This window comes from Lactuca virosa, chromosome 4, assembly GCF_052849685.1.
Source record: "Lactuca virosa cultivar CGN04683 chromosome 4, Lactuca_virosa_CGN04683_v6, whole genome shotgun sequence".
NCBI lineage: Eukaryota > Viridiplantae > Streptophyta > Magnoliopsida > Asterales > Asteraceae > Lactuca > Lactuca virosa.
In genome coordinates, this window is record NC_136429.1 from 42315644 (window position 1) to 42329954 (window position 14311).

Genomic DNA, 14311 nt, shown 5'->3' on the forward strand with positions numbered 1-14311 from the left:
GCTGAAATGTAATTATATATATATATATATATATATATATATATATATATATATATATATATATATATATTCGGGACGGGACGGATCGGGGCAGGCATACCCCACTCCTTGCCTCCAACCCGAACAAAAAACCCGATACCCAATAAGAGCGACACGCCCCTCCCTGAAATCTCCGGGGATCGGGTTTTCCTGTCGGGTTCGGCTTTTTTTTTGCCATCCCTATCCTCTTAACATACACGTACAACAACATCTTCATGCATGCTTTAATTATTTTCAATTACCCACTGAATTCTATGGGCCAGTAAAGCAATATATTTTTTCTGATTTAATATAATAAAATACAGATTGAATAAATTAATTAAGTGGTGGTGGGACTGACTAATAGTTTTATGGATAGTAGAGATAGGTTAACAGAATGTATAAGTTTATTTGTTAATGATCTGGTATGACATATAATGATGTATGTCATTGTTTTGGACGTTTAAATGAGATCCAATATTGGAGATACAGGGTTAAGTATAATGTTACATGTTGTGATACGTTGTAGGTTTCTCCTATTCTCATATGTAGATTTTAACTCATACAACACAAATCCACTATCTATCTCAGGTCTAACTGTATGTATGCACTTGCATTATGTCATTGATGAGTTTGATTGTTGATTCAAAACCTAAAAAAGTCTGGTTCAATAGAGCATCCATTATTATTTTTACATTATTTTTGTCTAAATACATATGGGTACTCTCTTCTTTAATCTTTACCAATCAAGTAAATTATATGGGAAATTTTCTCGAATAGAAAAAGAGAACAAGATCTATTGAAGGGATAGTTTCAATTTTTGTACAATCTAAAAAACCATAATCTATCAACCAACCGGCAATGTTCAAAGTAACTCCGATTGTGATCTTTTGGAAAAGTATTTTATGAAGCTTCAAGTCACAAGATGCTTTCCAAAACAATGAGTTATGAAGTCAGACAACACCTTGAGATGTTCTTTACAAAAAATCTCATTCATCTATCTCATATGCCCTAAATAGTAAAAGGACAGCCACACGCACAGTAGGTTTATTTGAGTGTAATATATGTAGTGGAGTTCTCTTTTTTTCAAATGTTTTGCTTGTTATGGTAGTCCATTTCATTCTATAATGAGCACTAAATAAAAGCCAGCACTTACCACCACAATTTGTCCATTGTCTGTTTCTATTGCTTTGCGAATACAAGAGAGGTTTTGCCATATATGGGCCCTTTACCATGCACCCCACCCTCTCCTCAATGTGACTGATCCTTGCTCCCTGTCTCCACCAAATTTTCCATCTCACTTGATATTTACTTTGACAAAATTCGCCACATATAGTCCAAGCAACTTAATGCTATCATCTATGACGTTTGAAAAAACATAATTACCAATAATAATATTTATTGCACTGCAATCATAACTTGCGTTGTAGGTTTTGACGTATGGTTTGAATGCTCGATGCTTTTTTCTATCCCACTGCAGATATATATATAATAATCATGGAGGATTAGCATGTGGAAATTAAACAGTTAATCGCAACTCATGTCGACGATTATGAGAAGATATATCTGTATCAATATAATAGATTGTTCCACAAACATGAGTTCCTTTAATAGGTTTAAAACTTGTTTCAAACAAATAAGAACGATTAGGATCGAGTTAAAATTGTAAATCTACAATTGCACTGAATCCATATTAGCCTCTCTGGAAAAAACAATGCAGTTGTAGTGTTCTTTATTTTAAATATATTACAGTACTTTGTATGGATGCTTTAGTAATTTGTCACCAATATTGCTCAATATATATATATATATATGTTAAAATCAGTAATTAATTTTAGAGACGTGTAGAATCCATATTTATTTAATAAGTGAAAGTTAATTAATCTTTACAAGAATATATCTAGTTTTTTATTCTTTTCTTCTTTTATGATACGGAGAGAGTATAATATTTTTGCATGAATTGGTGTTATATAATTAGTAGGCATATAAGAAGATTATCCAAGATTATTATATATACTTTATGCTGAATAATCCTTGTTCTATTATTAAGATTTTCGAAGATTATTGAATTCGTATGCACATGCTTTAGGGACTTTCATTATCAACATTTTTCCAAAATTAGTTCTTAAAAAATGGCTTCTCTATCCGTACCTGAAGTGGGGTTCTTCAAATTATAGTTTAAAAAAAGGTCATGATGAAGCTTAATTAGTTACGTCAAACACGCACTATATATAAATGCATTCCCACCAAATAGAAAAATAACATCAAATAAACCACCAAACAAAAGAAAGAAAACGATCTGCATTTGTTTAAAGAAATTATTTATTTGAGAATAATTAATTAGGAACACCTTTGATCGATGAATTATTGATCAATGAAGCAGATTGGAGGAGTTTTTAGTTGTGGAATTTTTAGATGATTGAGCCCTGAGATGAGCAGTGGTGCAAGAAGGAACAAGCACCACCTCTTGATCATCGTCAAGATCTTTCAGAGTAGTGTAAGTTCTAGCAAGTTGTGCTTCACTAAGCAACTGCCTTAGTTCCGTGGTTTCTTTCTTTAGCCTATTATTTTCTTGAATAACTTGTTCATGGGTCTCTGAGAAGCGGTTCAACTTGTCCATAAGCCCATGGTTCTCATTCCTGAGTCGCATAACCTGGGTGAACAGCTCGTCCAATTGCTTCTGTTTCCTCATCCTGGACCTTCGAGCTGATTCCCTGTTTGATATCATCCTTCTTTGCTTCCTCTCGTTGATGATACTCATCTGGTTATCCTCAGCTTCATCTGAAGTGCTCGAGTTATTGTAGCTCAGTGATGAAGACTGTTGATAGAAATCAACAATGGGTACTTGAGGATGAGTAGTTTGATGACAGTAAGGTAAGTTTGTTAGAAACTGATGAGAGGATGACATATTGTCGTTTTGCAATGAAGTGAAGTTTGTAGAGAAGTTACATGAATGGTCTTCATACTCAGGGGCTAAATAGTAATTTCCTGCCATCTCTCTCTCTCTCTCTCTCTCTCTCTCTCTCCCTCTCTCCTCTCTCTCTCTCTCTCTCTCTCTCTCTCTCTCTCTCTCTCTCTCTCTCTCTCTCTCTCTCTCTCTCTCTCTCTCTCTCTCTCTCTCTCTCTCTCTCTCTCTCTCTCTCTCTCTCTCTCTCTCTCTCTCTGAGTGAGTGTTTGTGTGTGTGTGTGGTTTGCTTATAGAGAATATAGGTGTAATTGATCAAACCGGTCTCTCTCCCAAGAAGGAACAAATAAATTGATGGGCTATATCACGTTTACAGGGTGATGATGTTAATTAAGAGGATGAGGATAGAATGGATGAGGAATGAAGGGGTTTTATAGGAGGTGAAAAGGGGCCAATATGAAGCAAATAGCAAGTATAATGGCTTTTGCTTACGATAGCAAGAGTGGTTTATTATTTGATTTTCATAAAAAAGTAGCTTTTTAAGATTGATGACTTATGAGTTATAATGGGAATGATGTATGTTGGTGTTGTGATTAATTGGAGGATGTTACTGTGTGTTAAAAAAGCTACTTTATGCAAGTAGTAGGCCCTAATTTGCTCATCCATAAATAATATGGGAGACTGATTGCTTATACAACTCTATAACATGTAACTTTATTCATTTGCATTTTGGTGTCCCTCAATGGAAATTAAACTCTTGACAGAACTCTCATCTTTTCTATTAAGGTAACATGCATCGCATCTTCAAGTTAATCACAGGTAAGACAATAACACAATAATAGTGTCGACATTGTTCTTTATTCGTTCGACTGAAATGACGCTCAATATTCTTTGATTAAATTGTCAATCTTCATGACAACCCAGGACATCATGTCTTGTCCACTAGAGAATACATTTGAGCTCTCTTAATTACCTCGACAAATCATATTGCTTTTGCAGTGACCAATGCTTTTAAAAAAATGAGAGCCACCAATGGGCTTTTGGCCCAGCGGTATCCGGTGTTGCCCTTTCTCCTTAAGGTTGAGGGTTCAAGTCCCGTCGTGGACATAGATGGGTTTAAGGTGTTGTTTACAAGTAGGTTAGATTTGTGTTTAAAAAAAAATGAGAGCCATACCTAGCAAATGTAACAAAGATTGATTGTCCACGGTTCCAAATCTATATAGAGATACCCGCCTTCCTAGCACGATGGTCCAAACCGATTTAAGGCTACGGATAAATAAAAAAATGAGGCTCTTGCAGTAAAAACAAATTTAGTAAATGAGGGTGTTTCTTTTCTTTTTTTTTTTTTTTTTTTTTTTTTTAAATAATAAAACGTTTGTTATTAATTTATCCTTAAGATCATTTTTGTAATCATATTAGTTGTTCGGTTTTTTGTTTTTTAATACCAGATAAATATTTTCTAGCTAGACAATATGTTATTATTTTAAACTTATAAAATAATGAGAAACAAACAAGTAAATTAAACGAAAACACCTAGTTAGGAACTTGTGTTGTTGAATCATTTTCCAACATTAAGGATAACGATTTTTGATTTTTTTTTTCTAGTCTCTAATGTTAACAATGATAGATAATAATTTGTTTGATTACTTAAATGATAATTACATAGTAATATATAAAGAATACCTAAACTTTAAGGGCATTGGGCCTAAACCCTAACCCGACATACTAACACCCCCCATAGTTTGATTGAGAGAAGACGATTAAACCGAAAAACAAAAACATAGAACATAAAACATAGATGAACATAAAAAGCTGAAACTAGAGCTTCAGTGAAGTCGGTGTTGGAAACTGTGTTGGAAACCGGTAAGGTTCCGTCGATATTGACTACGCTAGATCTTATGGTAGAAGTTGGAGGCCGATAGAGATCAAGAACCGGACACATCGATGGTAGCAACGGTGACAGTTGGATGTGCAGGCGGCAACGACAACAACGACGACTAGATCTTGAGGTAACAACGGTGGCGACGAATATATGGCGGTTAGAGCTAGATGCAACGGTGAGGGGGAAGAACTGATGTTTCGGTGAATTCGACGTAGGAAGTAACTAGAGTTTTCTTTAGGAGGAGAAAAAGGAGAAAATTTGAAAAGGAGAAAGAATTGGATAGGGAATTAATTCATAGAGTTATTCAATCGATGGTGGTAAGAGGTCCAATCAGATGATTATCTCAGAAGAATCGCATGTTCCTTAGTGTTCTTTGCTGATTGTCTTTAGGCTCATTTTTCTGCTCAGCAATTTATATATATATATATATATATATATATATATATATATATATATATATATATATATATATATATATATATATATATATATATATATGCCATCGTCCAAGTCGCCCCACCCATTGACATGACCCTAATTCCTAGTGGAGATGAAGGAAGCAAAACTACCGACATACGTTAACACTACAAGAAATAACACCTTTAGGGACGACCTCTTTAGCGACGACATCAAGCTTTAGCGGCGATACTAGACAAGGTCGTCGCTAATGGTCTTTGTCGTCACTACAGATGTCGTCTCTAAAGGTCTTCCACCGGTGATCCTGTTGTGCCACACACCATTTAATCCAGACCGTAAGCTGCTATAGTGATCCATCGGCTAGGTTTTCATCTGGTGGGACGCAATAGCGGCGACTCCAATAGCGATGACGGGTCGCCGCTATTGATAGCGATCCGTGTGCTTTTCATCGTGACCCTTGAATTGTTTTTAGATCGGACGGCTACCAGGATCCAGAGAATGACGCGTGTTTTTCCCTCAAACTTGTCACCGCAATTGGTTCGGGGGTCGCCGCAAAAAGCGTCGCCGCTAAAGGGATCATCCATTTGACTACCCCTGCATCCAGAAAACTCAGTTTCGCTGGGTACATACACTCCCTCGCAAACTCCGGCGACCATCCAATTTTTCTGTGACATAACGTCAATTTCCGGCGTACTTCACCACCACAAACAATGATGGGGAAGACGAAGACGAAGACGAAGAAACATAGTATTTCTTGTTTTATGTTATGGATGATGTTATTTTGGATTTATTAGATAGTTTATGGATTATATATTAGATGTTTATGTAGGATTTATTAGATATGTAATATTGTATGTTTGATGTTTTATGTAATGTGGTATATATTTATTTATCTATTTTTATCAAATCTGTATTTTATTTATTTATGATATAAACTATAATATCATAAAAAATAAGCTTTTTCTAAATAAAAAAAAAAAAAACATTAGTAGCGACACCTTTAGGGGCGACGTCGACTAATTGCAACGACACATAACTCCGGCAAGCTTTGCCGGAAAAACTCTGTCCGGTCATCAGAATATAAATAGAGACGACAACATTAGAGACGACACAGGAGTATTAGAGACGGCATGTATTAGAGACGACGGCATTAGAGACGACACAGAAGTATTAGCTACGCGTTAATTGCGACGACTCTTTAGAGACGACATGTCGCCGCTAAAGGCTAGATTTTTTGTTGTGTAAGGCTCTGTTTGGCGCATATAATTTAACTTATTTTTTGAAATAGCTTATAAGCTTAAAACTAGCTTTTCAGCTAGCACGATAATTTGTCAAACAGAACTCCATTCTACTCTTGCAATATGAAAAGTAAACCCACAAACATTAGCTTTGTCTCATATTTTCAAGCACTGTTATATAATTTTATAATTTTACAGAGCCATATTATCAATTCTCCATATATAGGGCGCTTCTTCGTTTTCATCCTGAGGCTTCATAGGTGGAACCATGCATTATTGACATGTGTTTTTTTGCCAGCAGCTGAGCAAGAAAGAGCGATTTATTAACGTAAAGAAACTGGTGACATGGTAGGCGTACAAGGCATTTAAATGGATTTGATATTGAGGTGGCTCAGCTTTTAGTCCAAATGCATCTTAACTTCTTTTGTATGTTGACGTGCGATTATTCTTATTTTGTATAATATTTTATTTGGTTCTCAAAAAATTAATTTTATGTTGAGTTATATGATCCTGACAAGTGCTGCTATAGGAAAGTTCGAAAAGAAATTACACTATTTGTTGAAACGCATCTTAAGAGAAATTATAATTATATATGTTAAAATGACTAATCAAGAAAATTACGCTGCTTAAAAAGGAAGTGATCAAATACATAGTCGACATGAGGATCTGGTGTTTGGAAATTAATCTGACGACAAGTATAATTCATAATTTCAAAGGAAACGACATGACGTTTTGGTGTTTGGAATCAAAAAAGTTCGAGAGAGATTGATGAGATTTCAACAAACGATTCATATTTGAATATTTTGGAGAAATACCGTATTTTGCAAACTAAAATTCTGTCTTCACTGCTTTTGAGCATCATATTCCTACCTTCTCGAGTGTGCATTATAGGCACATATTCCTTGAAGTATAATAAAATGAAATTTGACACATTCCTCTTTTTTTATGATATATGCAGGCATATTTTCCATATCTTTTTAACATTTAGCTCATCAGTAAGAAAATGTAACATAAGCAAATTATACCTTGCAAAAATACACAAGTTGAAGTAACTATTTAAACACAATCGTACAGAAAAAACTAAGAAGCGTATTGCAATTAGCATATCTAGAACTAGAGTTTGATTAAACGTTCTTTCACTTTTTATTTGTAGCAAGACTTTTGCATCCCTTTTTTTTTTTGCAACGGATAAGAATTAACTTAGAATATCAAAATTGAAGATACACCTAATTATATGCAATTTATATGAATATTTTATGTTATTGAAATCTTTAGAATCAATTTAATATTCGCAAAAGAATTCGTCTAAAATGATGTCGTCTCTTGCTGAAACCTTCTACCTGCCAAGTCTATCGTTGTCTTTGTCTGCTGCTCTGCTCCCATGTTATCCACATATTTTTTTATGTGGCTCACATGAATGCGTCAAGGGGCACTTCCCTTTTGAGTTTAGATGGGTCCAGAAGAGTGCATGATTAGTGATATTTGATAATAACAATTTTGATCAGATGGCTAACATCGTGTACCTAAAAGGTGCTTAAACTTTGAGATATTAATATTTTATTAAAGGTGCCACTGAGAAAAAATTTGGCAAAAAGGATCGACTCATGTTGCTGGTTCACCTAAATTCTGGTGTCAACTTCCAAGTACAGTCTTGCCTTCTCATATGTACTTTATTTTTATTTTTTTTGTGTGCCTTTTTTTTGGCTCTTAGTTTGATTGATGATTGATGATTGATGCTTGTTTTCTATTTGTATTACAAATCTAATTTTTATTTTTTCCGTTCTTTTTTTTTTCTCAATAACTTATTCGGTCTATACACTTTTTTCTGTATGTGCTTATGTGTATTATGGATGTTAGAGAAACTTCAAGAGGATTATGTTTTTGACCACTCCTCCCTAAGTTTTTCTAACAAAAATCAAAGCAGAATGGTATTTTAAATAGTCATTTTCATATTTTTTTTTATTCTTCAAGTTCTACATTTCTGGATAAGCCTAAACCATAATATTCAATTTAAATCAAAAAACAATTATTTTATAAACATTGGCGAATAAGCATCTAAATGTCAATATTCCACAAGGAAAAGATTTAACCTCCATTAAAGCGCTAAAAGATGCTAATACAGTATAGTATTGTCACAAATGAAAGGCATTAAATACAAAAAAACAATCTTTGAATGCTAACAACTCTTTGAGAGGACGACAAATAGGTATGTCAATCATGTCGTGTTCGGGTTGGCGGGTCGCGAGTTGACAGGTCAAAATAAACCAACACGAACACGACCCATTTAACTATACAGATCATAGGTTGACAGGTCACGAAGATAAAACCATATATGACTCGTCAACCCACTTATTTATACGGGTTCACAGGTTGGCGGGTTCGTGGGTCAGATTTGGATTCGTAGGTTCGTGGGTCAGATTTCATAAATAAAATTGATAATTATACATGAATAAATTCTAGATGCAAACATATCCGAATTTTAGAAACTTAAGTCTTAAACATCCAAATGAAAATTAAAAGCATTCATGGAAACATGTTCAAACTAAAATATTAATACAAACATAGATAAATTCAAGTGTTAATATAATAGCCACAATTCCCATTTTTTCTCCCAAAAAACAAAGTCAATTCTCCAACACCATTTTCTTCTTTATGATGAACATCAACCTTCAAGTAGCTAGAAACAATATGCAAGGTTAAAACCCACATAAGTAAAATTATAAAAATGTATAATTGTCATTAAAAATAACTCACCAAACGTCAACTTAAAGTTTATTAGAACTCGTAACCTCTGTTTTGTCTTCTGCAATGTTCATATCCATGACGCTTTGAGTTAGTTTATCAATATCAACATGGATATCAACTGGCTAAGAAAGATAAAAATAAAAAAATGAATACAAAATAATATTTAATATAAGTAAACAATAAATTATAAAATACTACATTTTTCTCCAAACAACCAATCGGAAGTCAATACTCAGGTTGGATCGCAACAAAATCAATTTCCTACTGCGTTCGTCGTTCAGGCGCGACTCACGTTTAGGCGTTGACGTCGTTCGATGACTTCAATGATTCAATCGTTCATGTTGCCGTTCTTTGTGAGTTTGTTCATCACAGAGGGGAGACCGGGATATGGGTTATTCAATTTTGTTTGTAATATTATTTAGGACAAACGTGTTGCAAATCATCAAATGGTTACCCACGAATCAAATGGTCAATGGTATAATACATTTTAAAAATATATATATCTTTTTTATTAATATTCTAAACGGGTTGGCGGGTCAACCCGTATATTTTTTGAGAAAATCATATATGACCTGTTTAATAAACGGGTTGATGGGTTGAAAAACTCAGCCCAAACTCGTTTATCTCGTGTCGTGTCGCGGATCATTGTCAAGAATTGTCAGGCTTAACGACAGATGGATAATTTCTCCTCGCCAAAATTTTACATTGAGTTGGAAAGCAAACGAGCAACAAGTTGTGTTGCTGATCTTTCCTCCAACCCATCCAAAAACCAAAATATCACTCGATCTAAGTGTTGACCTTCTTTCGATGAGGTTGGTCATAAAGTTTAAATAGGCCTCTTTCTTTGTTGAAATCATGGAACACTTAAATATGTCAAAAAAGACATCCTTAAGCATATTGTGTCTATTCTTTAAACCCAAGAGTTGTCTACAATGAACCATATGTTCTGCAAAGGAATCCAAGCATGTCATGGCACACATTGGGCATATCTCCCGAAACAAAAATAATGGAATCATGAAAACGTATATAAGGATATACAATACTCTACTGGTGACATATATTTTCTAAAAAAATCTATAAGGATAATCCAAAGAAAATCATGAGCACGTGGTGCTCGTACACACTCAAAAACTCTTTTTTTGTCTAACATTTGTATCGAAGTGTACTTCCATGGTTGTTTAAGACCATTTATTTTAAGATATTTCATAACTAGAATATTTTGATAGTACTGATTATTGAATATTTTTTGTATTTTGCTGCCAAAATAACAAGACTGTTATGGCTTGTTCAACACTTAATGAATGTTTATATCTTGTATAACTTGTAAAAATAAATTTCAACTCTTCTACTTCATGGTGTTAGGAACCTATATCTATAACATCTCTTAATAAATCGTTCCTTCTTTGGAAGGCTCTTTAAAAACCAAAGATATTTTATCATTTAATATAATCTTCTTCAAGTTTACAAAAATATCATCTTAAACCTGTTAAGTTGTGGAGACTAGTCGTTACTAGAGGACTTAAGTGTCACGATGACAAAGGGAGTCCGATTAGTGCTCAATGTTTCAATTGAGCTACGTTCATAATACAATTACCTATTATGACTTATGACTCGAAACGATCAAAGTGAAGAAACCTAAATGGAGAAATCGAAGAGATAAGTGTGTGGAGTAGGCTAAGAGTGTGTTTGAAATGTATTCTAACTGGGTCCAAATGGGGACCGGGTCCAAAAAAACAATTTTACATATTTGATATTGCTTCTAAAGTATTGGACTCGGTCCCTGCGTTTAATCTGCTTCGGTCCCCTCTTTAAAATTGAAGGACTGGGACAACATTGCACCAAAAACCCACCATTCTTTTTTTCCCTAATCTGATAACCTCCAACAAGGAAGTTGCGTCTGAGCGTCCCACCTCCGTCCCACATTAATCATGGCACCAAACTTACTCAGCCAGGCTATACCCACTATCACGCATACATCCCCGATGGCGATAGGGATCAGATCAATCGGATAAGGAACCCCGAAGATCTCCAATACACAACCTTGATATACTGCAGATGCAGAAACCCCATGTTCGTTGGCGATGGAAACTCGCAACAAACACTCTAACTCCCCAATAGGCATATCAAACTCCCTACTGAATGATCGATATACAAAGGACCAACTCGCGCCCGAGTCAAATAACACAAGAGCAGGCAAAGAGTTCACTAAGAACGTACCTATCAGGAGCATATATAAGCATAACATAAAACATAACCAACAGAACAATAAATAGAAACATACCAGTGACGACATATGGAGGTGCTCTGGCCTCTTCGGAAGTGAGCTGGAAAGCGCGACCCCGAGCCCCCGGGGGCTCCACCCTCCCCTGGCGCCCATCAGTGATCCTCAATGTAGTTGGAGCGGAGGCATGGGCTTGATTGGCGGCGAACAATGGACAGTTGACCTTCACATGGACAACCTGAACACAATGGTAGCAAATCCTGGAACTTAGAACTGGGGCTGGCTGGCGACAATCCCTCGCATAGTGTCCCTCCTTGCCACATTTATGGCATACACCGCCTGATCGACAGTCCCCCTCATGAACCTTGCCGCACTTCCCACAAGTGCGGCCCATCTGACCCCCAGATCTTGTATCAGCGGCCCTGAACTGCTTCGGTGCAGGTTGCGACTGCGCCGGGGCCGACCTCTGCTCCCTGGTCTGGAGCTCCATCTCAATATCACGCCGCCTGGAGGCCTCCTGCAACTCCAACAAAGAACCATAACGCTGAGTGGATACAAACTGTCTGATATCCGTCTTGAGGATGCTCAAGTAACGGATCATCTAAGCTTGATCAGAAGCAGAAAACTGAGGACAAAACATGGCCCTCTTGGTGATCTCCGTCACCGACTCAGTCCCCTGTCTCAAATCCAAGTACTCCTGGGCCAACCTTTCACGTTACACCAACGTAACATATCTAGAACGGAACATCTCTGAGAACTGCTCCCAAGTCACAACATCTCTCTGATCATAAGAATACGAGCTAGTAACAAGTCTCCACCAATCCTTCGCTCTGAACCGTAAAAGGTTCAAAGAGCACTTGTCCCTCTGGTCAGCTGGGCAAGAGCAAGTGAAGAAACATCCCTCGATGTCCGACAACCACCTCATGGCTATGATCAGATCCTGAAATCTATCAAAAGTTGGGGGCTTCGTATTGTCGAAGTCCCGATACTGAAAGGCTCTCCCAGTCGCGATCCCGGCTGCTGCAACGACTGTGGTGGCTATAGCAGCAGCAGTCTCAGACAAAGCAACATAACACTCATCAAAATACTCCACCATGGCGGTCTTAATAGACCCAAACATCTCTGGAAATTGTGCTTGAAAGTGAGCAACAACCTCCTCCTGAAGGATCTCCCTAATCCTATCCTCGGACACAGCTGACCTACTCTGGCCACCTGTCCCTGATCTTGATCCGGATCCTGCCTCGAAACATCGCGCCATCACCATACTGAAAATAACCAGGTAGATATCAAATAACACGCATATCATACCAAGGGAACCAACTCCCAATAAAGCCTTAGGGGTTGTGACTTCCCTGTTACGCATATGGGTCCTGTTCTTCCAGTAGTACGTGCCCATACTACCTTCCACACCTACCCATATTTGTCTCAAGGATCATCACAACAAACCTAACAATACACACTAAAAAATTCACACACTCAATCCTCAATCCCTAGAGGGAGGCTAAACATCACGAAACTGGCCGGACGACCCCACACAACTCATCCATGAAACATCCACCAACCCTGCAACACTCGTGTATGCTAATCATGTTGGATAAGGTGTCTAAGTCCATAACTATTTCTGGTATGTACTTGACCCGACCCGACATGGTCCATTTGGGTTGCATGGCACCATGCAATTGGATAAACTAAAATGAGAGAAATAACACTTATGGTTTATTAATATATTATAAGTTCTAATATATTAATAATATTATTTAATTAGTTTGATCAAGAATTAATTTAGAATTAATTAAGTGATCAAAAGATAACTAATTAAATATATGGGTAGATTATGTAAATCTTCCATATCTTATATAGTGGGCTAAGAGGCTCCATGGATTATCAAGTTGGGTTCCACCCATAGGATGCTCCATGGATGCTCCATGGAGTTAACCCATGGATCATGAAATGAAGAGTCATGTTACATTAGGGTTTACCTAATGCAACACACTATATAAACAAAGGTGTTCTCCCCAAAATTGGCGACACTAAGAAACAAGAGGGCTAGAGTCGATTTTGCATGTGTAAGATTCTCTCAAAGTTTACTCCTTTGCATTTGGTGTTGTGTGAAGCATTTGAGGCATCACACTTGGGGTGCTAGGCTCACAAGGTTTCAAGGATCATAATCAACAACAAGGTAAGTTATTCTATCTTTCATTCAAGTTAAAAATGTTCCCCATGTATGCTAGATAGGAATATAACCTTGGAATTCAACTTTGCATGATAATTAGACAAACATAGATCCAAGGTTATTAGGGTTGCATGTATACTTAGGAAGTGTTAGAATGCTCAAAATCCATCAGTGGTATCAGAGCCTAGGTTTGTTTGTTATTTTTTTTTGTGCAAGTTACTCGTCGAGTCTGTTCTTGCACTCGACGAGTAGAGGCTGCAGTTTTCAGAATTTCGACATTTGTTGCTGGAAATGGACTAGAAACATCACCCTAAACTGTTTTGGTGTTTTAAAACTTGTTGTAGATGGTGTAATGTTTATGCTAATCCATTACAATGGCAATTATCAAAATTACAAGTTTTTAAGTGTAATTTTTGATTCTTGAAAGTGTTCATATTCATGTTCTTGAACTTATGAAGATTAGATGATCATAGGAATTGTTTGTAACCTTCATGGTAGTTTAATTCATGATCATAATGTGTTTTAATGGAGTCCATAACTTGTTCTCAAGTTATGGAAAACCAAAAGTCTCACTTTTATTAAAGCCATTAAAAGAACACAAGAGTTATAAAAATGAAGAGTCTTCATTTTTATTACTCAATTAATTCATAAGTTATAAGAAATGAAAAGTTTTGGAAGTTTACAAAACTTGCCCTCAAGTTTTGGAACATGT

The 14311-nt window shown here is 36.3% G+C and overlaps 1 pseudogene; it reads right to left on the reverse strand.

The window, feature by feature from the left end:
- Positions 1-2227: 2227 nt before the first annotated feature.
- Positions 2228-3333, reverse strand: LOC145103931 (basic leucine zipper 43 pseudogene; annotated as a pseudogene).
- Between the last annotated feature and the right edge of the window lie 10978 nt (positions 3334-14311).